Source organism: Rhinoraja longicauda, chromosome 17 (assembly GCF_053455715.1).
Source record: "Rhinoraja longicauda isolate Sanriku21f chromosome 17, sRhiLon1.1, whole genome shotgun sequence".
Taxonomy (NCBI): Eukaryota; Metazoa; Chordata; class Chondrichthyes; order Rajiformes; family Arhynchobatidae; genus Rhinoraja; species Rhinoraja longicauda.
The window spans coordinates 16,129,604-16,156,318 of NC_135969.1; the positions used below are offsets into that span (position 1 = coordinate 16,129,604).

Genomic DNA, 26,715 nt, shown 5'->3' on the forward strand with positions numbered 1-26,715 from the left:
ACTGATTTCTCCACGGGGCACCCTATTTATTAAATGCATGACTCTGGGTAAATTATATATGAAAGGATTTGTAGCCAGTGTACATTTTGGACCTTTGCACACTGTTGACCTAAGATATTCCATTATCTGCCCGTTCTCACCTTTGATCTGCTGCTTGACTCACTGTTCCAGTTTGCGATGGCATCGAGTGTTTGGCTATAAAATACCATTTAGACACCATCGATCATCAGCCATCACTTCACAGCTGGATTAGGTTTGCAGGCTCCATAGCAGAAGGTTAGCCGGTACATTTATCCCTCGCGTACCTGTCTCTAAAGTATGCTGGTGAATTATCTCATTAACTGGCCTGACCTCTCAAGATGTTTCCAAGGTATCGCACACCCACAACAAAGGACCCAGGGCTAGATTGTTTTCTCGATGTTGCGCAACAGTGCAGATACCTTGTTTGTTCTTTCTGTCTGTTATTCTTTTATCTACAATAAATGTCAATCACCCTCTAATGGCGATTTAACAGTTAGGATCTTGCGATAGCTGTGCCTCAGCGGTATCTTCATATCGGGGTCAACATACACAGTGCTCTAGTCCCAGTCTCAATGAGTCTCAGGGTGAAACAGGCCCTTCGGTCTGACCCGCTGAGTTCCTCCAGCACTTCGTGTTTTGCTCCAGGTACCAGCATCTGCAGTTCCTTGTGTCTCCTTCCTCGACAACGGAACACTGCGGACCACCTCATGAACTGCCATGGACTTGTGGTTTGCAGAGTCTTTTTCTTTTCAGTGTTTTACTTGGTCACAGGGAGAACGTGCAAACTCCGTACAGACAGCACCCACGCTCAGGATTGAACCAGGGTCGCTGGCGCTGTGAGGCAGCAATGTGCCACTGTGCTGCCCCAGTATCTGGTACTGTTGTGATGTCCCAGGATGCAGCAGCTACAACAGTCCAACTTTATTATTTTTGCTAAAAGATGCGGCACAGAAACAGGCCCTTCGGCCCACCAAGTCCACGCCGACAATCAATCACCCGTTCACACTGCTTCTTCGTTGCCCCACTTTTGCATCAACTCCCGACACACCAGTAGCAATTTACAGAGGCCAATTAATCGGCAAACCCAAATGTCTTTGGGATGTGGGGGAAATTGGAGCACCGAGAGGAAACCCATGCGGTCGTAGGGAAAACGTGCAAACTCCACACAGACAGCACCCGAGGCCAGCATCAAACCCGGTCATTCCTTATTGTCTCCTTGCTCCCATCGGGCAAAAGGTAAAGCTAGAAAGTGCGCACCACCAGACTCAGGAACAGCTTCTTCCCCTCTTCTCAGGCTTCTGAATAGTCCTTCCATAAGCTGGGGTACTGTCTGATGGTATGGGGGTATGGGGAGAAGGCAGGAACGGGGTACTGATTGAGAATGATCAGCCATGATCACATTGAATGGTGGTGCTGGCTCGAAGGGCCGAATGGCCTACTCCTGCACCTATTGTCTGTTGACTGATGCACTACAATGTTGAGAACTATATTCTGCACTCTGCCTCTTCCCCTTTGCTTTACCTGTGAAAACCTTGAGTTTGACTTGATTGTATTTATGTATAGTGTTATATCTGAATGGATAGCATGCAAAACAAAGCTTTTCACTGTACCTCGGTACACATGACAATAATAAACCTGAACCTAAAAATTTTCATTGGACATGTACTTCACTTTATTGGTGCATATGACAATCAACTCACCTTGACTTGAATTGACCAGACAGTTTAGTTTGGTTTACTTTAGAGGTACAGTGCGGAAACAGGCCCTTCGGCCCACCGAGTCCAGGCCGACCAGCAATCCCCACACACTAACACTATCTTACACCCTAGGGACAATTTCCAATTTACCGAAGCCACTAAACCTCCAAGCCTGTGCGATGTTAGAGTGTGGAAGGAAACCGGAGCACCGGGAGAAAACTCATGGGGAGAACGTACAAACTCCCCATGGATCAGAATCGAGCCCGGGTCTCTGGTGCTGTGAGGCAGCAACTCTACCACTGCGCCACTGTGCCATCCCTCTAGGGCAGGACTGCCACATCTATCACACCAATTATTTTCTTTGTTTTCCTCCTGAACCTGTTTTCTTTTTGGTATAGGCCAAGATCAAAGTAGACATTTATTCCAGTATTGTCTCAGATTGCTGGTTCTTAATCGCTGTTAGTCAAAGAGTCATAAAATCATACAGTGTGGAAGCAGGCCCTTTGGCCCAACTTGCCCCTGCCGATCAAGATGCCCCATTACACTAGTCCCACCTGCCCGCATTTGGCCCATTTCCCTCTAAGCCTTTCCTATCCGTGTCCATGTCTGAATGTCTTTTAATGGGATATGTCTTTTTGAGATTTGACTTGTCATTTTTTCCTTCCGCTTCACAACTCTGTTTTATTGGTAACAGATAACAATTTTTTAAAAAGAGGCCCGTGGTTTGTGGTTAGTGGTTAACCAATGAATTGTGTACTAAACAACTTTACAGGGCTGGGTTTCTCAACAAGTCAAATGTTTATCACGTTTTTCTGAACCTACCACATGACTGGAGCAAGTTGCGTTCGTGAACATCCACCCCACTGAGTCCACGCCAGCCATCCATCACCTGTTCGCACTAGTTCTATGTTATCCCACTTTCTCATCCACTCCCTACACCAGTGGTTCCCAACCTTTCAAATATAGCGACCCATTTTAGAACAAGCAATCATGAAGCGACCCCAACCCTTAAAATATCTTATATATACATTCGGTTTTTGTACAACAAACTGCCATATATTGCGATTATTGAATTATAGATTATTTATTCATAAAAAATTCCAAAGCTCCTACAAACATTAATTAATTGCAAATCAATTCAAAATTGTTCGAACACACAAATTTCCACCGTTATGTAAAATATGTTTATGAACTGACTTTAATGAGACGGCTGGTATTGCAGTTTTTTAGCTAGCAATTCTATCCTGGGCTCCGTTGTCGATATGGCACACCTCAAGTCGTCTTCCAGATTTAATTTATTTCGGTATTTGTTTTTAAGGATGAGAAGTTGGGAGAATGCTGCTTCACATAAGTAAGTTGTTGGGAAGGGCAATAAATTCCTTATCGCGATTTCTGATATTACTGGGAATTTTTGGAAACTTTTTGCCCAAAATTCTTGTAGTTGCAATTCACCAAACCATGATTTAGCTTCAAAATTGTTTTTTAAGTCGATGAACTCTTCTTCTGCTGCTTCAGGGATATTAGATACATTGGCATTGAATGGGTTGATTGTAAGGGAGAAAGATTTGCAACATTCATCAGGAAAATAACTTCTTAATCGAACAGTAAGAATTTCCAAATGCTCTTGTATCAAGCTATATAAGTCATCGATGTTAATTTCATTTGCCGCTTCTTCAACAAATTGGACAAGTGTTGGGAACATGTATAATTTCTTATGGTTAATTTTGGTGATCCAGAGTTCCAATTTCATTTTGAAAGACGATATGTTTTCAGACAAAGATATTATCGTACTTTCCTTACCCTGTAATCCTGTATTAACACTATTAAATATCTCAAAAATGTCGACCAGGTATGCCAATTTGCACAACGTAAATTCATCCGTCAACAATGATTCATATTCGCTTGCATTTTGAGAATCGAGAAATATTTGAAGCTCTCCTCTTAATTCAAAAAATCTCTTCAACGCCTTTCCTTTCGAGAGCCATCTTACCTCTGTGTGAAACAATAGTGCTTCATGCGTTGATCCCAAATCCTCACATAAAACTTTGAAGAGCCGTGTTGCAAGTGGCCTTGATTTAACGACATTTACTGCTTTAATCACTCGGTTAAGCACTTCTTTCAATGGTTCAGGTAACGTCTTGGTAGCTAATACTTGTCGATGAATCATGCAGTGAGTCCCAATTACTTCTGGAGTCACTTTTTTAACCAACGATTGGAAGCCAGACTTACAGCCGAGCATTGCAGGTGCCCCGTCAGTACAAACTCCGCATAATTTCTTCCATTCAATTGAATGTTCATTAAAGAAATCATCAATTAAATCAAAAATATCAGCAGCAGTAGTTGAAGTTTGCAGAGGCTTACAACACAAGAATTCTTCTTTAATTTTTTCATTTTTATAATAACGAACATACACAAGAAGTTGTGCAAAGTTTGTCACATCAGTAGTTTCATCAAGCTGTATGCTGAACAGCCCAGTTGGAGTTTCTTTTAATTCTTGAATAATTTGGCATAAAATATCCTCGGACATATCTGTTATCCTTCGTTTTACCGTATTGTTTGACACGGATAGAAGCGATAATTTATTTACCGCTTCAGGACCGATCATGAGACGTACAATATCTTTGGTGCATGGAAAAATAAGATTCTCAGCTATTGTGTGTGGCTTTTTAGCACGTGCTATTCTTAATGCAACCGTGTATGAAGCTTCAATGGCGGCTACATTTTTGTTTTGAAATAATCCACTGCTATCAAGCCGGCGGCTTTTGACACCAACAACTTTTGCTTTAAAAAAGTCAATACTTTTATCTTTCAAATCAGGGTGCTTAGTTTCGAGATGTCTTTGAAGTTTAGCTGGTTTCATAGACTCATGAGCAAGAACTTCCAAACATACTACACACTGTGGTCTTTCCACACCTGCATTAACTATGTCAGTGAATCCCCATTTCAAGAAATCATCACTGTACTTTCTCTTTCTTACACTCATTTTTAAAGGGTTAAGAATCACTCGAACAAAACTAACTACGTGTCACTGCAAGCGCGCGTACAACACTAGGTAAGTGGGAGGAGCGACAGCGGTGGCGCGACCAAGACAAAACAGAAACCAAACATGTTCAATACTGGCTTGAGTGACAACACGTTGTGTTGAGTGACTTAGGGAACTGTTACATTTAGTTTCATAGTATGAATTTATATAACTATCTTAATATGCATTTCACCGTGTTTTATATAATATTCATATCAGCTCAAAATCATTTAACGACCCCATGGCATTGGTGTCGCGACCCCGTTTGGGGTCGCGACCCACAGGTTGGGAACCACTGCCCTACACACTAGGGGCAATTTACAGAGGCCAATTAACCCACAGACCTGTACGTCTTTGGAATGTGGGAGGAAACCAGAGCACACAGAGGAAACACACGCAATCACAGGGAAAACCTGCAAACTCCACACAGACAGCACCCGAGGTCAGGATCAAACCCGTGTCTTTGGCGAATTGAGGCAGCAGATCTACCATCTGCACTACTGCCCTGCCCTGCCCTTGCAGAATTTATGTATAGTTCATATATAATTTATGTTTTTGTATGTGTTCTGAGACAATGAGATGCAGCTGCAAGCACGAATAAAAGACCCCAGTCATCCTTTCTTCTCCCCACTCCCGTCGGGTAAAAAGTACAGGGACCACCAGACTCGGGAACAGCTTCTTCCCCTCTGCTATCAGGCTCAATGTTAATAGGCGATTGATGGTAGGTGGAGTCAATGGGCCGAAGGGCCAGTTTTTAAGCTCTACTGGCTTAACTTTTGCTGTGTGTGTTTGGAATTCAGGGTGAGATCATAACCTAAGGTCTCATTTGTTCTTGCAGATGAACAAAAGAGAATCCATTCATTTACTACCTGGCCATTAACCACTTTGCTAGTCATGTGAGCATGTTGCATACAAATTGACTGCCTCGTTTCCTTCTTTAAAACAAGGAGGACATTTGAAAAATTGTTCATTTGCCTTCAGCTGCATAAGGTTCTTCAAAAGCTGTGCACACAAACAAGTTCTCTCTCTTTAAAAGATATTTTAAATGAATTGCCATGTAGTTTGGAGAAATGGTTTGATCCTTCCAGTGCAAAATACACTTTTCTGTTTTGTTGGAGCTTGTTTTAAAATTGCCGAACAAACAGGGTTGTTCGACAATTCTGTCGTTGCCAAATAACCTTCAGTCTTCTCTGATCTTGATAGTCACTCAGTATTTACAACTTCCTCAATAAAGAGACTGCAACACACTTTAAGTCAATCATCACCCCAGGCTTCATAAAATACAAATGTCTCCCTTGCTTCTGCAAGCTTTCCCTACCACATTGAAAGTGGCTTTTAATGCCGTGTTCGTGGCGCCTTCTTCTTTTGCACTAGTCCCATGAAAGCACAAGACCGTGGCACCACAGTAAACCTAGCAGACTGAAGACGGACACAAAAGGCTGGAGTAACCCAGCGGGTCAGGCAGCATCTCCGGAGAAAATGAATAGGTGACTTTTCGGGTCGAGACCCTTCCTCAGACAGGAAGGGTCTCGACACGAAACGTCACCTATTCCATTTTCTCCTGAGATGCTGCATGACCTGCTGAGTTATTCCAGCATTTTGTGTATATCCTCAGTTTAAACCACCATCTGCAGTTCCTTCCTACAAACCTACCAGACAGATCTTTTTCACACAAAGAATGGGTGTGGGTGTATGGAACGTGCTGCTGGAGGGGGTAGTTGAGGGAGGGACTATCGCAACATTTAAGAAGCAATTAGACAGGTACATGGAGAGAACAGGTTAGATGTATACGGGCCAAAAGCCTGGCAAGTGGGGCTAGTGTAGAGGGGACATATTGGTGGGTGTGAGCAAGTTGGGCCGGGGGGGGGGGGGGGGGTCTGTTTCCACACTGTAAGACTATGATTCTATGACTAACTTTGTCACTGTTGTTGTTTTCTGATGTCTTAACTTAGTGCACCAGTAAATTTACCATAACGTTATATTGTCTGCTTTATGAGACCCTTAAGCCTTTTATAACATTACCGTGTATTTTCTCTGGTTATCCCCCCCCAACACACACACTATCCCCTGGGCACGTAGTGGCGTAGCAGTAGAGTTGCGAGCTTACTGCGCCACTGACCTTGTTCAATCCTGACTAGGGGTGCTATCTGTACAGAGTTTGTACGTTCTCCTTATGGGTTTTCTCCAGGTGCTCTGGTGCCACTTTGCAAAGACGTGCAGGTTTGTAGGGTTCTGGATTCTGTAAGTTGCCCCCAATGTGTGTAGAATGCAAAACTGGAATAACACAAAACTAGTCTACAGGTTGGTTGGTGCGGACTCAGTGGGCCGATGGGCCTGTTTCCACATGGTATCTCTAAACCATCTACAGGGAGTACAGTTGCCCCCTCAGCTCCCTCTACCCAGGCCTGATTCTGACTTTAAATGCTCTCTGTGTGGAGTTTGCACACTCTCCCTGTAACCACATGGGTTTCCTCCAGGTGCCCTGGTTTCCTCCTAATAGTTGGTAGGATAATTGCCTCTGTCAATCCCCCCTAGCTTTGGGTGACGTGGAGGAATTGGGGATGGGGGTGATGTTAATGTCAGAGAGAATAGGGCCTGTTCCTGTGCTGTACTTACCAATGTTCAACATTGTCTTTGTGCGTGGTGGAATGCACCTCGGAACTGAAGCCGAACAATGTGGGTGTTAGAAATCTGAAACAAAAACAGAAAATGCTAGGAATAATCAACGGGTCTGGCAGCATCTGTGGAGAGAGAAAGAGAGAAAGACCCAAAACGCCACCCATTCCTTCTCTCCAGAGATGCTGCCTGACCCGCTGAGTTAGTCCAGCATTTTGTCATACCTTCGATTTGTACCAGCAGTAAAATGGAGAACTGCAGACACTGGAATCTGGAGCAAAATCCACAAAGGGCTGGAGGAACTCAGCAGATCTGTGGAGTAAAAACTATAGTTGATGTTTCGGGTCGAGACCCCTCTTCAAACTGGTCACAGTATTTACTGACTGATTGAGTGAGGAACCTAATGCTCTTGTACATAGGCTGAATAAAAATGTTATTTCTCGATTCCTCGATCTCCAATCATTTGATTTGTGATTTGATTTGTGAATATTTGCTGTAATGCCATTGAATCTTTGGGGTGCGTTTCATCATTTATTTTCTGTAATCATGAGCATTTTCTGTTCCCTTGGCAACGCACTCTCTAAAATAGTAATGATGCATTTTGTCCAGCCTCTCAATTTACAACATTTCACTTCACAAAACATCTTCTAGGAACACATTCCTTTCATGACTCAAGGTGTACATGACTGTACATTTTCCCTGATTCAGAAAATGTTGGGTCTATGATCAGAACATGGATAACAGAACAGGCAGCAGAGATCATACTGTGGGCCAAAGGGTCGTTCCTGTGCTGTTTGAAATGAAGCAAAACACTGGAGGTCCGAACTAAAAGATGAAAGTGCAGGAAATACTCAGAGGGTCAAGCTACATCTATGGAGAAGGACATAGAGTTAACATGTGGAAAGGAACCACAGATGCTGACTTATACCAAAGATAGACACAAAGTGCTGGAGTAACTCAGTGGGTCAGGCAGCATCGGTCTGAAGAAGGCTTCCGACCCAAAACATCACCCATCCTTTTTCTCTAGATGAGTTACTCCAGCAGTTACTTACACAGTTACTTTGTGTCTATCGTCGACATAGAGCTTATGCTTCATCGCTGACCTTTTTAAGGGTTAGTTTAGTTTAGGCCTACAGTGCGGAAACAGGCCCTTCAGCTAACCAAGTCCGCACCTACCAGCAATCACCTCGTACATTAGTTTTATCCTACACACTGGGGACAATTTACAGAAGCCAATTAACCTACGTCTTTGGAATGTGGGAGAAAACCGAAGCACCTGGAGAAAGCCCAGGTGGTCTCAGGGTGAACGTACAAACTCTGTACAGCAGCACCCTGTAGTCAGGATGGAAGCCGGGTCTCTGGCGCTGTGAGGCAGCAACTCTACGGTTGCACCACTGCACCGCCTCATTCTTGCTCCATTGAACTTTGTACAAGATTTCCTGCATCAGCAGTTTATTTGCTTCCCAATCATTTGGTGCGAAATATGGCGAGAAATTACTTTGCTTCAGCTAACAAGCAATTAATTTGCAGTCACGTCACGACTAATTTAATTTGTCAATTGTTTGTTTGGTAAAAATTCCTCTAAAGTGCCTTGGGGAGTTTTCATGCTTTAAAAGTGCTGTGCAAATGAATGCTTTCAACAAGATATCCCAAGGCACTTCACATCCAGTGGACTTTTTAATATAAGATTTTCATTGTGCTTTTCTATATGACAAACACTAAAACAAATACACATGATTGGAAAATGGTTCCCAACCCGAAACTCCCATTGCGAGTGGGAGAGTCTAGGACCAGAGGCCACAGCCTCAGAATAAAAGGACGTACCTTTATCATCATCATATCATATATGTACAGCCGGAAACAGGCCTTTTCGGCCCTCCAAGTCCGTGCCGCCCAGTGATCCCCGTACATTAACACTATCCTACACCCACTAGGGACATTTTTTACATTTACCCAGCCAATTAACCTACATACCTGTACGTCTTTGGAGTGTGGGAGGAAACCGAAGATCTCGGAGAAAACCCACGCAGGTCACGAGGAGAACGTACAAACTCCTTACAGTGCAGCACCCGTAGTCAGGATCGAACCTGAGTCTCCGGCGCTGCATTCGCTGTAAAGCAGCAACTCTACCGCTGCGCTACCGTGCCGCAGGAGATGAGGAGGAATTTCTTCAGTCAGAGGGTGGTGAATCTGTGGAATTCATTGTCACGGAGGCTGAGGAGACCAAGTCAATTGGATATTTTTAAGGCGGAGATTTCAAGATTCTTGATTAGTACGGGTGTCAGGGATTATGGGGAGAAGGCAGGAGAATGGGGTTGAGGGAAAGGTAGATCAGCCATGATTGAATGGCGGAGTAAACTTGATGGGCTGAATGGCCTAATTCTGTTCCGATAACCTGTGAACTGTCCATTCCCTCCATAGATGCGGCCTGATCCACTGAGTTCCTCCAGCACTTTGTGTTTTGCTCATTCGCACATAGTAATTTTCTGCAAATTGCTGGAGTAATTCAGGCATTATTTGTGTCTGCATCTGCAGTCTCTTGTGTCTCCAAACCCAAGCACTATACTGTAATTATCATAGTCATGCAGCGTGGAAACAGGACCTTTGGCCCAACATGCCCACACCGACCAAGATGTCCTTTTTACACTAGTTCCACCTGCCTACGTTTGTCGCATATCCCATTATACCTATCCTATCCATGAACGGGCACAGTGGCAGAGTTGCTGCCTTCCAGCGCCAGAGACCTCGGTTTGATCCTGACTATGGGTGATGTCTGCATAGTTTGTATGTTCTCCCTGTTTCCTCCCACAAACTCCAACGAAGTACAGATTTGTGGATGAATTGACTTTGGTAAAAAAAAATTGTAAATTGTCCCTAGTGTGTAGGATAGCGCTAGTGTACGGGGATCGCTGGTCGGTGTGGACTAGGTGGGCCGATGGGCATGTTTCCACGCTGTATCTCTAAACTAAACTAAACTAAACTAAACTAGTACCTGCCTCAACTACCTCCTCCGGCTGCTTGTTTCATACATCCACGACCCTTTGTCTAAAAATGTTACCCCTGAGGTTCCTATTAAATCTTTCCTTCCTCATCTTAAACCTCCGTCCTCTGGTTTCGATTCCCCTACTCTGGGCAAGAGACTGTGTGTTTAGCCGATCTATTCGGCAGTTCATTCAACGGAGACACTGGTACCTCCAAAAGATTAAACAAATGAGGTCCTTCCTCCCACTCTCCCTCCCTCCCACTCCCCCTCCCTCCCTCCCTCCCACTCCCTCCCTCCCTCCCACTCTCCTACTCACTCCCCCTCCCTCCCTCCCACTCCCCCTCCCTCCCTCCCACTCTCCTACTCTCTCTCCCACTCTCTCTCCCACTCACCCTCCCTCCTCCCACTCAATCTCCCTCCCACCCTCCTTCCCTCCCACTCACCTACTCTCCCTCCCACCCACTCTCCAACTCACTCTCCCTCCTCCCACTCTCCCACCCTCCCACTCACTCTCCCTCCCACTCTCCAACTCATTCTCCCTCCCACCCACTCCCTCCCCCCTCCCCACTCCCTCCTCCCCACTCCCTCCCTCTCCCACCCACTCTCCGACCCACTTTCCCTCCCTCCCACTCACTCTTCCTCCCCACTCCCTCCCTCTCACCCCCACTCCCTCCCTCTCACCCCCACTCCCTCCCTCTCCCACTCACTCTCCCACTCACTCGCCTACCCACCTTCCTTCCTTCCCTCCCACTCACTCTCCTACTCCCTCCCACTCACTCTCCTACTCCCTCCCACTCTCTCTCTACTTACACACATTTACCCTCTGCTAATCTTCAGTGACGGCAGGTGATTTCAAAGTACGCCAGTCATGAGGCAGAGAGCTTCCTTGCTGGTGGCCCGTCCTCTCCCCCAAGACACACCTCCAGCTTTCCCTGTGTGTGTGTGTGTGTGTGTTTTTAATCTCTTAATGTCTCAGGAGTTGGCAGGTTTGCTGCAGCTTGTTGGTTGGACTGGACTCGCTGCCGGCTTGTGTGCGTGTCTCCTTTATTTGTTATGGGGAGGCTCCCGGAATAAGACAAGTAGAATCTCCCTCCCTCCTCCCTCCCTCCCTCCTCCCCTCCTCTCAGCCCGCACTGACTAGACATTCACCTCCTCCTCTCCCGCGGCAAGTGGCGACACGACCCCGCTTGGAGCCAAGACAGTGAGTGAGATGCATTGATGGGTCTCTTTGTACAGTTAAGTGAACATTATTGTCGTCTGATTTTTGTTGGCGGGTATGTTGGTGGCACGCCGTGTCTTGACAGTGTTGAGGACTTTGTGTATCAGACCAAGGAGCGGTGCCATGCTCCAGTACAGACAGACAACTGTTTAGAAGTCTACAAGTCGCGACTCTTTCAAAAGGGACGAACAAAACAATTTGTAAAGTTTGTTGCTGCTGCTGCTGTCTTGGGAGGGAGAGATGTGGCATTTAATGCTCGCCATGGAGAGAGAGGGGAGGGAGGGGAGAGGGGGGTGGGAGGGGAGGGAGAGGAGAGGGGGTGGGAGAGGAGGGGAGGAGAGGGAGGGAGAGGGGAGAGGGAGAGGGGAGAGGGAGGGAGAGGAGAGGGAGATGGGGGGGAGAGATGTGTCATTTAATGCTCGCCAGGGAGAGAGGGAGAGAGAGGAGAGGGAGATAGGGGGGGAGAGATGTGGCATTAAATGCTCGCCAGAGAGAGAGAGAGAGAGATTGAGAGAGAGTTGAGAGAGAGGTTGAGAGAGAGTTGAGAGAGAGGTTGAGAGAGAGTTGAGAGAGAGGTTGAGAGAGAGTTGAGAGAGAGAGAGGTTGAGAGGGAGAGAGGTTGAGAGGGAGAGAGGTTGAGAGGGGGAGAGGTTGAGAGAGGGAGAGGTTGAGAGAGGGAGGGGGTGGGATCTCTTGGTTGGGGCGATTGGGGCAGTTTAACTGGGACTGGCGCTTGTTGAGATGTAGTCCTTGTTGATATTGAAACGGGAGCGCTCCACTCCACTCTACAGGTGCGCTGCGCTGCGCTCTGCATGTCTCTACATCGGAGGGCAGTGTACACCGGTTTCAGCTGTTGTCGGGGAACCCTCCATCACCCCCTCAAGCTGCAGATGATTGCGACTCGCTGGACGGTGGCTGTCTTCAGCTTTGACTGACTGTGTCTCGCCTGTGGGATTTCAGGTACCAGGGGAAGGATCACTGTGTGAGCGAGAATGCTGATTTTGCAGGGGTGTGTGGAATGAGTCCAAGCTACTGTTTTTCTTAACTGGGAGCGATTGTGAAAGTGTCCCAGTGCAACATTGGAGACGTCGGTGCGGACTATCAGTCTAGTTGGGTTTACTATCACGCGTTCCGAGGTACAGTGGAAAAGTATTTTTGTTGCGTGGTATCCAGTCAGCCAACGATCGAGCCATCCATCCACAGTGTACAGATAGATAGATACATGATAAAGGGGATAGACGGCGCCGGTGTAGCGGTTAGAGTTGCTGCCTCACAGAGACCAGAGATCCCGGGTTCGATCCTGACGACGGGTGCTGTCTGTACAGAGTTTGTGACCCGTGGGTTTCCGCTCACGTTTTCTCCAAACGTTTAGGTAAATTGGCTTTGGTAAAATTATAAATAGTCGCTGGTGTGTAGGATAGGGCTAGTGTACGAGTCCGCATGGTGGGCCGAAGGGCAAGTTTCCACGCTGTATCTCTAAATCAAGTTAACTAAACAAGATAAAGACAGATCAATTCCATCTGTAAAGTATAAATGTGCTTTCAAACATCTGTATTTTGTAGGATGCATTTTTTTTTTACGGCTGGAAATTCCATTTTCTGTATCTCAGATTGATGGATAATAATTGATTTGCTTCCTCTCTCTGTGTTTGTTGCTCTGTATCAATTGCCTCTGTTCCTCTGGGACAAGGCAATTGGAATAATAAGTTGCATTTGTTTACACCCGCCGGGGTTTCCAGAGCAGTGTGTTTGACTTTAGTTTATTGTCACGTGTACCGAGGTACTGTGAAAAGCTTTCGTTGCGGGCTATCCAGTCAGTAGAATGACAATCCATGATTACAATTGAGCCATCTGCGGTGTACAGATGCAGGCTAAAGGGAAATAACGTGGATAAGTGCAAGGTAAAGTCCGAACACAGATAGTCCGAGGGTTGCAATGTAGTCCGAGGGTCTCCAATGGAATACAGGAAGATTTGTGTGGAAAAGGTGGTGGACAATGTGCACTCAGCAAGATTCCAGGGACAGCCAGAGCAAGGATTTGAGGCAAGAATAAAATGCCCTATCCATGTTATCCAGGGATGCTGCCTGACCTGCTGAGTTACTCCAGCACTATGTGTCCATTTTTTATAAACCAGCTTTTGTGCAGTTCCTTGTTTCTACATAAAAGCCGTTCAGTCGGGTACAGGTGAGGTTTAGAGGGACAGGGACGAGCTTTGATGGGGCATCTTGGTCGACATGGACGAATTGGGCCAAAGGGACTGTTTCTGTGTTGTATGACTCTTAGTGGAAGATCAGACAATGACACAAAGTGCTAGAGCAACTCAGCAGGTCTGGCAGAACATGGATAGGCAGACGGAAGAAGAAGAAGGATCTCAACCTGAAATGCACCTATTCAAGTTTTCCAGAGATGCTGCCTGACCCGCTGAGTTACGCCAGCACTTTGTGTCATCGTGTATTAGCCAGTGTCTGCAGTTCTTTGTTTCTGTGAAGGTCAGGCAATGTTTCTTTGAGACAAGAGACTGCAATTGCTGGAATTTTGCGCAAAACACAAAGTGCTGGAGAAACTCAGCAGGTCAGGCAGCATCTGGGGAGAGAATGGACAGGTGACGTTTTGGGTCAGGAACTTTCTTTGGATTTTGGGGATGGAATGGACAGGTGACGTTTTGGGTCGGGACCCCTCTTCAGACTGAAGTATACCCCACCCCCACCAACATACATGACGTTGTTTATATCCACTTGGTGGATAGATTGTAGATTTAACATCTTGTGTCAAGGCGGCCCCTCCAACTGTCTGGTGCTCCATCCGTGTTGCATCTCACCTGAGCCCCTGTGCTCAGTACCTCGAGATTTGGGAAGATGGGTAGACGAATTTGATAGTTCAATCTGCATCTCCTGAATCAGAGGCAAAAGTGTTAGTCACTCTTTCCCAACTGCTGTGGAGTTTGCCATAGAGTCGACGCCGACCAACATGCCCCATCTACACTAGGCTGCCTGTGTTTGGCCCATATCCCGTTAAACTATTCTACCTGTGTAAATGTTTCTTAAACATTGCGATAGTACTTGCCTCAACTGTGGGTGCTGCCTATATGGAGTTTGTACGTTCTCCCCGTGACCTGCATTGGTTTTTTTTCCAAGATCTTCGGTTTCCTCCCACACTCCAAAGACGTACAGGTTTGTAGGTTAATTGGCTTGGTAAATGTAGAAATTATCCCAAGTGTGTATAGGATAGTGTTAATGTGCGGGGATCGCTGGTCGGCGCAGACCCGGTGGGCCAAAAGGGCCTGTTTCCGCGCTGTATCTCTAAACTTAACTAAACTAAACTACCTCCTCTGGTCTGAAGAAGGGTCTGAAGAAGGGTCTCGACCCGAAACGTCACCCATTCCTTCTCTCCCGAGATGTTGCCTGACCTGCTGAGTTACTCCAGCATTTTGTGAATAAATCGATTTGTACCAGCATCTGCAGTTATTTTCTTATACCTCCTCTGGTAGCTCGGTCCATGCACCATGTGTGTCTGCGTGATAATTTTTTTTTAATTTGCTGCATCCCCCCCCTCACCTTAAACCTCTGGTCCTCAATCGACGAGAGACTCTGTGCATCTACCCGATCTAATCCTCTCATGATTTTATACACTATAAGATCACCCCTCATCCTCCTGTGCTCCAAGCAATGGAGTCCTGGCCTGCTCAACCTGAAGCTCAGGCTCTTGAGTTCTGGCAACATCCTTGTAAATCTTCTCTGCCCACTTCCCAGCTTTAATCTCTGGTACAAACATTACGGGCCGAAGGGCCTGCTCCTGTACTGTACTGTTGTATTGCAACAGTGATGAAAACTAACCCAATAAATATGGGGTGTTTTAGATCTTGAAATGCAGACGCACAAATGCAGCATACAAATGGAGCTCCCTTTAGCTCAGGCCCTCAAGTTCTAGCAACATTTTTGTCAATCTTTTCTGCACCCTTAAGAACATGGACAACAGCGTTGTGTTGGTCGCCAAAGTAGTGAGTAGTGAAAGGCCTGGATAGAGTGGATGTGAGGATGTTTCCACTAGTGGGAGAGTCCAGAACCAGATGTCATAGCCTCAGAATTAAAGGACATTCCTTCACGAAGGAGATGAGGAGGAATTTCTTCATTCAGAAGGTGGTGAATCTGTGGAATTCATTGCCACAGAAGGCTGTGGAGGCAAAGTCAATCGATATTTTTAAGGCAGAGATAGATGGATTCTTGACTAGTATGTGTGTTAGGGATCATGGGGAGAAGGCAGAAGAATGGGGTTATGAGGGGAAGATAGACTAACAATGATTGAATGGCGGAGTAGACTTGATGTACCGAACATACCCCAAGGGTCTCGACCCGAAACGTCATCCATTCCTTCTCTCCTGAGATACTGCCTGACCTGCTGAGTTACTCCAGCATTTTGTGTCTCCCTTTGGTCTACTCAATGGTCGGCATGGACTTGGTGGGCCAATGGGCCTGTTTCCACGCTGTATCTTTCAATCAATCAACCGATTGTTTTATTTGTTTTTTCTTTCCACAGGGTGCCCTACCCCATACCATCGAGACAAGGCTATCTGTAGTTCTGGGAGAGTCCACTAGATAGTGCCCAAGAGCTAGCCACTTTGTTCGCCACCTTCTGCACCCCACCTTCTTACGGGAAATGGCGTCTTGGTTGGGTTAGTGGTGAGCCAGTGGGGGCTTGTCTCAAATCCCCCACGTAATATATCCCAATTCTTTCTGGATTCCATGTGACAAGAATTTGTGGAATTCTCTACCACAGAAGGCAGTGGAGGCCAATTCACTGGATGAATTTAAAAGAGAGTTAGATAGAGCTCTAGGGGCTAGTGGAATCAAGGGATATGGGGAGAAGGCAGGCACAGGTTACTGATTGTAGATGATCAGCCATGACCACAATGAATGGCGGTGCTGGCTCGAAGGGCCAAATGGCCTCCTCCTGCACCTATTTTCTATGTTACTAAGCTATGAAAGTGGGTGAGATGTCCTGGCTTAGACCTGTGCCAATAGTTTCATTTCAAGAGGCAAAGGGCAGTGTACCTCCTCCCCCAACAGTCCCTTGTGATATGGATGGAGGCTGTTTGGCCCATCCCGCCAATGCCGGCACCCAGGGCAATCCCATTCCTAACAAATGTGTACCCTGTAGCCTCTTCTCAAGTTCCCACATAAGGCGGCACAGTGGTGCAGCAGTAGAGGTACTGTCTCACAGCGCCAGAGACCCAGGTTCAAACCTGATCCTGCTGTCTGTACCAAGTTTGTATGTTCTCTCTGTGACCGCGTGGGTTTTCTCCGGGTCCTCCGGTTTCCTCTCACACTCCAAAGACGTGCAGGTTTGTAGGTTATCTGGCTTCAGTAAAAATTATAGAATGTCCCTAGTGTGTAGGATAGTACAAGGTGATCACTGGTTGGCGTGGACTCGGTGGGCCAAAGGGCCTATTTCCACGCTGTTTCTCTCCAGTCCAATAGTCTAAATTAACGGCTGCATTTTCTGCATCGTAACAGTGACTCCATTTCAAGAATTATTCATTGACCAGAAAGTGTTTTGGGAAGCGGTGCAAAAGGCGCTATATAAATGCAAACCTTGCACATGAGGGGCACTTTCAGCCCACTTTACTTGTGTTGGCTCTCTGACTGTTCATTCCAACTGGTCAACATCACCACCAGGTCAACATGTGTCCCATTCCTAGTAGGGCTCCAATTCACAGTGGAGAATTGTTCTTGAATCTGCTGGCACTACCCATCCAGGCGGTGTGATGCTGATCACAGAGGACTGTTGTGCAGATGTGGTTTTGTTTTCTCCTTTTCCTTCTGATTCCTTTGCTCATCATGTGAAATCTGTGCCCTCTGGTTTTCGATCGCTGGAAACAGTTTCATCTCTTTTAAGTTTACAAAGCTCTCCATGTGTTCATCACCTGTCACTTACCGTCTATGCGAACAGCTTCCAGCCACCAGTTTCAAACACGTTGCGCGTCCAGGCCCTTGCTTCTGTGCAGTCCGTTGTCTAAGTGGGAATTTTATAGCTGCTAGGAAGATCGCAGAGAAGATTTACGTGGATGTTGCTGGGACTCGAGGGCCCGCAGGGAGAGATTGGATTTCTGCTAGAGCTTTATTCCTAGAAGCACAGGAGGCTGAGGGGGGGATTTTATAGACGTGTATAAAATCACATGGGCACACTTAGAATGAAGATCTCTGGAGAAAATTATCTAGGTGGCTTACAAGTGTCTGTGGAGAACATGCTATGGGATATTTCTGTGTGCACGTTCTCTCTGTAACACAAGTGGTCACAGGGAGATCGTGCAAACTCCAAACATACAGCACACGAGGTCAGGATTTGAACCCGGGTCTCTGGTGCTGTGAAGATAGACAATAGGTGCAGGAGGAGGCCATTCGGCCCTTTGAGCCAGCACCACCATTCAATGTGATCATGGCTGATCATTCTCAATCAGTACCCCGTTCCTGCCTTCTCCCCATACCCCCTGACTCCGCTATCCTTAAGAGCTCTATCTAGCTCTCTCTTGAATGCATTCAGAGAATTGGCCTCCACTGCCCTCTGAGGCAGAGAATTCCACAGATTCACAACTCTCTGACTGAAAAAGTTTTTCCTCATCTCAGTTCTAAATGGCCTACCCCTTATTCTTAAACTGTGGCCCCTTGTTCTGGACTCCCCCAACATTGGGAACATGTTTCCTGCCTCTAACGTGTCCAACCCCTTAATAATCTTATAAGTTTCGATAAGATCTCCTCTCATCCTTCTAAATTCCAGTGTATATAGACGCAAAATGCTGGAATAACTCGGCGGGGTCAGGCAGCATCCCTGGAGTAACTCAGTGGGTTAATCATCAATGGTGCTGTGAGGCAGTAAGTAGCTCGAACACACAGCATTCCCACCTTTCAAGTCAAACAAGCAGGTTTGAAACCAAATCGCAGGGCGACTCAGTGAGTCCTGACCTGGGTTTGACATCCAGAGGAAGTTACACCCCTTGGGTTCCCATCACAACTCTTCCCCCCCCCCCCCCCCCTCACCTTTAAACCCATGTCCTCTGGTTCTCTGTTTCCCCTTCTCTGGGCAAGAGACTGTGCATCTACCCGATCTATTCCTCTCACAAGAGCAGCAGAAGCAGTTGACAACAACAACATGGGAAAGAGACTTGCACAGGTACAAGGATAGAAAAGATTTGGAGGGAGATGGTCTAAATGCAGGCAAATGGGTCTGTTTTAGGTGGGACATCTTGGTCGGCGTAGGCAGGTTGGGCTGTATTTCCGTGCTATTGGAGTACGTGACTTTAAACTCTAAGTGAAATAGTGAGTTTGAGGTGCTGTTGGGACTTCAGGCGCATCACAGTAGGAGCCAACCTTTCAGTTATCTGATGCCCAGGGGGGTGAAATTTGTACCAAGGAGGCTTATTGTTGCCCAGGGATAAGATATAATCATCGTTGATCTTGCTGACATTGACTTGGTTCATAAGCTATCGAAGCAGAATTAGGCTATTCGGCCTATTTAGTCTACTCTGCTGTTCAGTCATGGCTGATCTATATTTCTCACTCAACCCCATTCTCCCGCCTTCTCCCCATAACCCTTGACACCCGTACTAATCAAGAATCTTTCAATCTCCGCCTTGAAAATACCCAATGACTTGGCCCCCACAGACGTCTGTGGCAATGAATTCCGCAGATTCACCACCCTCTGACTAAAGAAATTCCTCCTCATCTCCTTTCTAAAGGTATGTCCTTTTAATCAGAGGCTATGGTGTCTGGTCCGAGACTCTCCCACAAGTGGAAACATCCTCTCCACATCCACTATGTCCAGGCCTTTCACTATTTTGTAGATTTCAATGAAGTCCTTCCTCATCCTAATAAACTCCAAAGAGTATAGGCCCAGTGCTGTCAAATGCTCATCATGCTTCCACCCAATCATTCCTGGGATCTTTCCCATAAACCTCCTCTGGACCCTCTCCAATGCAGGCCCATCCTTCCTCCAATATGGGGCCCAAAACTGCGCACAATGCTCCAAATGCAGTAGACCAGCGCCTTATAAAGCCTTAGCATTGTATCCCCATTAACCAACTACCCAGAGTTGCCTCAGTCGCAGTGCAGGCAGCTGTACACTGGGCAAGTTCATCCTTCATCTGGCTGTTACCCGTGGCAACAAGATGACAAGAATCGCAGCAAGCTTTGCATTGAGGATTGGAATCAGTCCCAGACTGAACCCACTGGAAAGGTCCCCATTTGTCTGTCAAAGTGTCAATGACATAACCGCTTTAAGTCAAGCTTGTTGCCTCCCGGTGTGGTTTGCCAAAAAGACATCAGATGGCAATGAATGTTTTTGGAAAGGGAACTTGGGGATAATGCAAATAACTGCTCTGGGATATAAGCCAGCTAATTAGTTTGTAAATAAAGTGCTTTGTGCCCAATGGTTGTAGTTCAAAACTCAGCTGCACAGTCAAATCTTTCAGGGCATCATGTGGCAAGTCGATTGTTCTCTTTGCAATATTCCTAGTGCCCGGCATTAGAATTTGGCCTGTTTCCAACCAATAAGGAACGGCACAGTGGTGCGGCAGTAGAGTTGCTGCTGTACAGCGCCAGAGACCCAGGTTCGATCCTGACTACGGTTGCTGTCTGTACGGAGTTTGTCCATTCTCCCTGTGACTTTGTGAGTTTTCTCCGGGTGCTCTGGTTTCCTCCCACACTCCAAAGACGTGCAGGTTTGTAGGTTAATTGGCTTCTCTAATGTGTAAATTGCCCCAACAATGTGGGATAGTGGTGGTGTATGGGTTGATTGCTGGTCGACGTGGACTCGGTGGTCTGAAGGGCGCTGTATCCCAAAAATAAATTCAGTAACTAAATGACTGCAATGATCTAAGAAGGCCAAAGACACTGTGGCTCACCACTGCTTTCTCAAGGGATGGGTGATAAATACTGTTGGTGCCCAGATCCTGGATTTAAAAAAATATATATATATAAATACTCTACCTGTGGAGGCCGAATCATTGGGTATTTTTAAGGCAGAGATTGACTAGTATTCTTGATTATTAAGGATGTCAATCAAAGAGAAGGCAGGAGAATGGGGTTGAGAGAGAAAGATAGATCAGCCATGATTAAATGGCAGAGTGGGTTTGCTGGGGCGAGTGGCATAATTCTACTCCTATGACCTATGAACTTATGCAGGGCATTCATCGTAATAAGCGTTCAACCTCGGAGATAGAAGAGAGCGACTCTGACACGAGGAGTGCAAACACTCAGGGTCTGTACGCCTGGGTCACCTTTTCACGCTGGCTTCCAATGATTTATCTTCTGAAAGACCTCTCTCATTTGCATTTGAATAATTCCAAAACGACTTCCACCGTCACCCCAGGGAGCCTGTTGTGCAAATTGAATGCCTGCTCATTCACTTAACTAAAGGGCAGTTTAACCCCGTCCACCAGATGTGAAGCAGAGAGGCCTTGCTCTAATGTGGAGGAATGACCTTTAAATACTGGTTTATACTGAAGATGGGCGGCATGGTGGCACAGTGGTAGAGTTGCTGCCAGACCGTGCCAGAGACCCAGGTGAGATCCAGGCTACGGATGCCAACATGCCCCATCTACATGAGTCTGCCTCATTTGGCCCATGTCCCTTTAAACTATTCTACCTGTGCAAATGTTTCTTAAACAGTCCAATAGTACTTGCCTCAACTGCGGGTGCTGTCTGTATGTAGAGTTTGTACGTTCTCCTCGTGACTGCGTGTGTTTTCTCTGAGAATTTTGGTTTTCTCCCACACTCCAAAGGCGTACAGGTTAGTAGGTTAATTGGCTTGGTATAAGTGTAAATTGTTCCTTGTATATGTAGGATTGTCTTAATATGCAGGGGTCGCTGATTGGTTCTGTCTCGGTGGGTCGAAGGGCCTGTTTCCGTGCTGTATCTCCAAAACCAAAATAGACTCAAAATGCTGGAGTAACTCCGCTGGGTCAGGCAGCATCTCTGGAGAAATAGAATGGATAACGTTTCTGGTCAGGACCCTTCTTCAGGCCGAAGAAGTGTTCTGCCCTGAAATGTCTCCTATTCCTTTTTCTCCAGAGACTCTGCCTGACCTGCTGAGTTACTCCAGCAATTTATATCTATCATTGGTCAAGACTGAAGATAGACACAAAGTGCTGGAGTAACTCAACGGGTCAGTCAGCATCTCTGGAGAAAACGAATAGATGACGTTTCAGTGTCAGAATCCTTCTTCAGAACGTTTTGGGTCTTATTAAGAGCATTTGGCTTCTTTTCTCTCTGGTATGAACACGCTGCCTGTTTCAATCCCATTTTGGTAGGGGGTGTGTGAGTAGTTGCCGCTTCTCCCTGTTATTATTCATGAGGAGGTTGCGCTGAGCTGTTTTAAACCCCTGCAATTCTTCTGGTGAAGATGCTTCCTCATTGCTTTTGTGAAGACAGCTCTGGGATTTAAACATAGTGAAGGGGAAGGAGTGGTGATCTACTTTCAATTCAGGACGTCGTAGGAGTTGAAGGACTTTATGCAAAAGATGCTGTAGAAGGGCGCATGGTGGCACAGTGGTAGAGTTACTGCCTTACGGCGCCAGAGACCTGGGTTCAATTCTGACTACGGGTGCTGCCTGTATGGAGTTTGTACGTTCTTCCTGTGACCACATGGGTTTTCTCCGGGTGCTCCGGTTTCCTCCCACATCCCAAAAGCGTGCAGGCATGCAGGTTAATTGTCCTCGGTAAGTTGCAAGAAGAATAGTCCCAATGGTGTGTAGGTTAGTGTACTGGGTGAACGCTGGTTGGCACCAACTCGGCTGAGCGGCTTGTTTCCGCGCTGTATCTCTAAACTAAAACTAAAACTAATGCTGTACCAATGCGTGTTTATCCTGCTAGTTTCTGGAGTTAGTAGTCGGGGAGAGGTAGATAAACAAGCCCGAGCCTTCCACTAGTAGTGTAAGAAAATAACTGCAGATGCTGGCACAAATCGAAGGTATTTATTCACAAAATGCTGGAGTAACTCAGCAGGTCAGGCAGCATCTCAGGAGAGAAGGAATGGGTGACGTTTTGGGTCAAGACCCTTCTTCAGACTGATGTCTCGACCGGAAACGATACCCATTCCTTCTCTCCTTAGATGCTGCCTGGCCTTCCACTAGTAGAGTCACTCTACCACTGATTGCTCTGCTTCTGCTTGCCAAGGACGCTTGTCTTCCAATTCACTACTCCCATTCCTCCTCTCCAGAGATGCTGCGTGTTCCGCTGACTTGCTCCAGCATTTTGTGTCGACCTTCAATACTCCCTAAACCTTTGCATCTCTCTCCTTTGTTAACAAATTCAATAAAATAACACTGAAAATTAAAAAAAAAATACAGGTTTAATGTAGGATTGGTGTAAATGGGTGGTTATTGACAGCACAGACTCGGTGGGGCCGAAGGGCCTGTTTCCATGCTCTATCTCTCTGTAAAGCTCCATGATACCAACACCTAACCCACCGAGCACGCGGTAATTGGCCCAACATAATAATTATCTCGTGAAGCACTTTGGAAACAGTGTTTGTTTTGCTAAAGTGCAGTGTGGATGTAAATTGTTGTTGGAGTCATGCAGCAAGGAAATGGGGCCTTCACCTCACACAGTCCACGACAAGCATCCATTTACACTGATCCAATTTTTTTCCTTCTGCCCACATCCCACCAACTTCCTCTCACCTACACATCGGGAGAGTTTTCAGAGGCCAATTAACCGACCAAGCCGCATGTCCTTGGGATGTGGGAGGAAGTTGGAGCATCTGGGGAAACCAATATAGTCATGGTGAGGTTTGAACCCGTGTCTCTGGGTGTGCAAGGAAGCGCCATTATTAGCAACAACTTTATTTAGAAGAAAAAAAAATCATTTCATCCAGAAGAAACATTGGAAAAGCAATCTGTCAGTGAAGAAGTGTTGGAGAGAGAGGTGGGGACTAAAATGTCTGATGTTTAGTTTAGTCCAGAGATGTAACATGGAAACAGGTCCTTTTTTTAAAGATTTTTTTTTTAGATTTGGATTCTACAGCACGGAAACAGGCCCTTTCGGCCCACCAAGTCCGCGCCGCCCAGTGATCCCCGTACATTAACACTACCCTACACACACCAGGGACAATTTTTACATTTTACCCAGTCAATTAACCTACAAACCTGCACGTCTTTGGAGTGTGGGAGGAAAGCGAAGATCTCGGAGAAAACCCACGCAGGTCACGGGGAGAACGTACAAACTCCATACAGACGGCGCCCGTAGTCAGGATCCAACCTGAGCCTCCGGCGCTGCATTCGCTGCAAGGCAGCAACTCTACCGCTGTGCCGCCCACTGAGTGCTGGGTGCTACCTTCTGCCCACCTGCGCCACCTTCTGCCCACTGAGTCCATGCTGACCATCAATTATCCATTCACTCTAGTTCATGCTATCCCACTTTCTTATCTGCTCCCTGCACATGAGGGGCAATTTTTGTTTTAAAGAGTCCAAATAACCTACAAACTTGTCTTTAGGATGTGGGAGGAAACCGGAGCACCCGGAGGAAACCAACACGGTCACGTGAAGGACGTGCAAACTCCGCACACAGACAGTACCTGAGATCATGATGGAATCCGGGTCATTGGCGCTGTGAGGCAGCAGTTCTACCAGCTACGTTATTGTGTCACTCTTGATTGGCTTCCAAATAAAGGTTGTGCCAGGGTAAAGATTGTACACACGGGATAAAAGCCCCCTGAGAATTGAATCCATTAAGCTCAATCCTATAATTGAAGTCAAGAGTGTTTTATTGTTATAAATCCCAAAAAGGAACAATGGCATTTCTACTTCCAGCCATATGACTTTGGGATGGACACAAAATGCTGCAGTAACTCAGCGGGACAGGCAGCATCTCTGGAGAGAAGGAATGGGTGACGTTTCAGGTCTGAAGAAGAGTCTCAACCCGAAATGTCACCCATTCCTTCCCTCCAGAAATGCTGCCTGTTAAGCCTAGTTACTCCAGCATTTTGTGTCTATCTTTGGTGTAAACCAGCACCTGCAGTTCACTATATAACATTGGGTGTCTTTCCTTATATGTGCAGATCTATGGTAATGCACACCAAAGATACTAGAGGAACAAGATAGGCCACTCAACCCGAAAAACCGTGTTAGGTCACGATGCCATTTTAGTAGGCAGAAACTTGCAGAAACATTTTAAAAGAAAAATAACAAAAATCTGTGAATTGATAGAGATATATTCTGCATTTTAATGGTATCGTCACACATACTGTTCCCCCAAAACACTGATTAGACTGCGAGAGGCATAGCGAATGGTGGGTTTGCCTACTAAAATGGCTGCTTTGCGTACTACACTTCAGTATAAGCGATTTCAACGGAGTGGTCCATCTTGTTCCTCTAGTATCTTTGATACACACTGAGAATGTAAAAGGCACCCTTTCTGTATTTGTGTTACACAGGATCACAATCTTTACACAAAGTGTGAGTTTGGGGTTGGTCTGAGTGGGAGGGGATGCTGTGTTTATTTACTTGATGATAGCTCTTCAGATTGTTAATGTCCAGTGATATCCCCCAGTACCAAGGCATCATCCAGTTAAATGGCATGAGTCTACTTCTGTTTATAAACACCCTGTACTGGTCCCTGTTTTATGTTTTTGGAGATTCAGAGACCACCTTTTACAAGAACCTAATTATCCCGTCCAGAGAGGGATATTATTGTTTCATCACTTTCACAGGATCACTTTGTAAAGCTTCAGTGACTGTTGCTCAAAGCAGCCATTCTGAACTCAGTGAGATCTCACAAACAGCCTTGAGAAGAATGGACAGTTCACATGTTTTTTGACGCCGGGAAAATGACATCCAGGGCTATCTAATTCTGTAGACACATGGAACTGCAGATGTTGGTTTACAAAAAAATAGGAAAAATGTGCTGGAGTGACTCAGCGGGTCAGGCAGCATCTCTGGAGATCATGGATAGGTGACGTTTCACAGAGTGCTGGAGTAACTCAGTGGGTCAGGCAGCATCTCTGGAGATCATGGATAGGTGACGATTCACAGAGTGCTGGAGTAACTCAGTGGGTCAGGTTGCATCTCTGGAGATCATGGATAGGTGACATTTCACAGAGTGCTGGAGTAACTCAGTGGGTCAGGCAGCATCTCTGGAGATCATGGATAGGTGACGTTTCACAGAGTGCTGGAGTAACTCAGTGGGTCAGGCAGCATCTCTGGAGATCATGGATAGGTGACGTTTCGGGTCAGGACCTTTCTTCGTGTCTGTCTTCTATCTGATAAGTTACCTACACAACTGCTCTCTGAAGAAGGGTCCCGACTTGAAAAGTCACCTCTCCATTTTTTCCAGGGGTGCTGCCTGACCTGCTGATTTACTCCAGCACTTTGTCTTTTTTACTAATTGTTTTTTTTTAAATACTGCTGTGGTATTTGCCTGAAACCAGTGGTTTTGGCAAATGGGATCTTGGTTTAAAACTGTTGTGACGTTAATCTGGCACCTGTAATTATGACTCTCTGACTAGTTTGAGAATGTTTTCTGATTCCCATTCACGAGGATGTTGCCAGGACTTGAGTGCCTGAGCTACAGGGAGAAGTTGGGCAGGCTAGGGTTTTATTCCTTGGAGTTTTTAATTTCCTATCTTCTATTTCCACTCTGTCTCTCAACTCCCAACACTTAATCAGAGCAGGTACGTGGATGGGAGAGGTTTAGAGGGATGTGGGACAAGTACGGCCAAATGGGACCGGACTGGATGGGGCGTTTTGGTTGGCATGGATGAGCTGGGATGAGGGACCTGTTTTGTTCGCTCTGTGCCTCTGATCCTCTCTGCCTCTCTCTCTCTCTCTCTCTCTCAACCACTGCCTCTCTCTGCCTCTCTCTGCCTCTCTATGCCTCTCTCTGCCTCTCTCTGCCTCTCTCTCTCTCTCTCTCTCCCCCTCTCTCCCTCTCTCCCTCCCTCCCTCTCTCTCTCTCTCTCTCCCCCCCCTCTCTCTCTCTCAAGTACGTGCAAGCTCCACTCAGGCAGAATGGAAGCTGAATCTCAGGCTCTGTGAGACAGTGGCTCCACCAGCAACGCCACTAATGGGCCATTGGGTTTGCGGAATAACAGTGATACAACAGTGTGGTCATTTGCAACTACAACAGGCTGTGTCTAGAAACCATTGATGCACGACTTTGTGCTTGATCTCT

At 46.3% G+C, this 26,715-nt stretch overlaps 1 protein-coding gene across 5 annotated transcripts in view; it reads left to right on the forward strand.

Annotated features, from left to right (window-relative positions):
- The first annotated feature begins 11,324 nt into the window (after positions 1–11,324).
- The window catches only part of sema3b (sema domain, immunoglobulin domain (Ig), short basic domain, secreted, (semaphorin) 3B), a 143,143-nt gene continuing 127,752 nt past the window's right edge, over positions 11,325–26,715 (forward strand). The window contains exons 1-2 of one of the 5 annotated variants that reach the window (XM_078414213.1): positions 11,391–11,574; positions 12,350–12,518. The gene's annotated coding sequence lies outside the window, so the exon portion shown is untranslated. The other 4 variants (XM_078414215.1, XM_078414216.1, XM_078414212.1 and 1 more) reach the window with 4 other exon arrangements.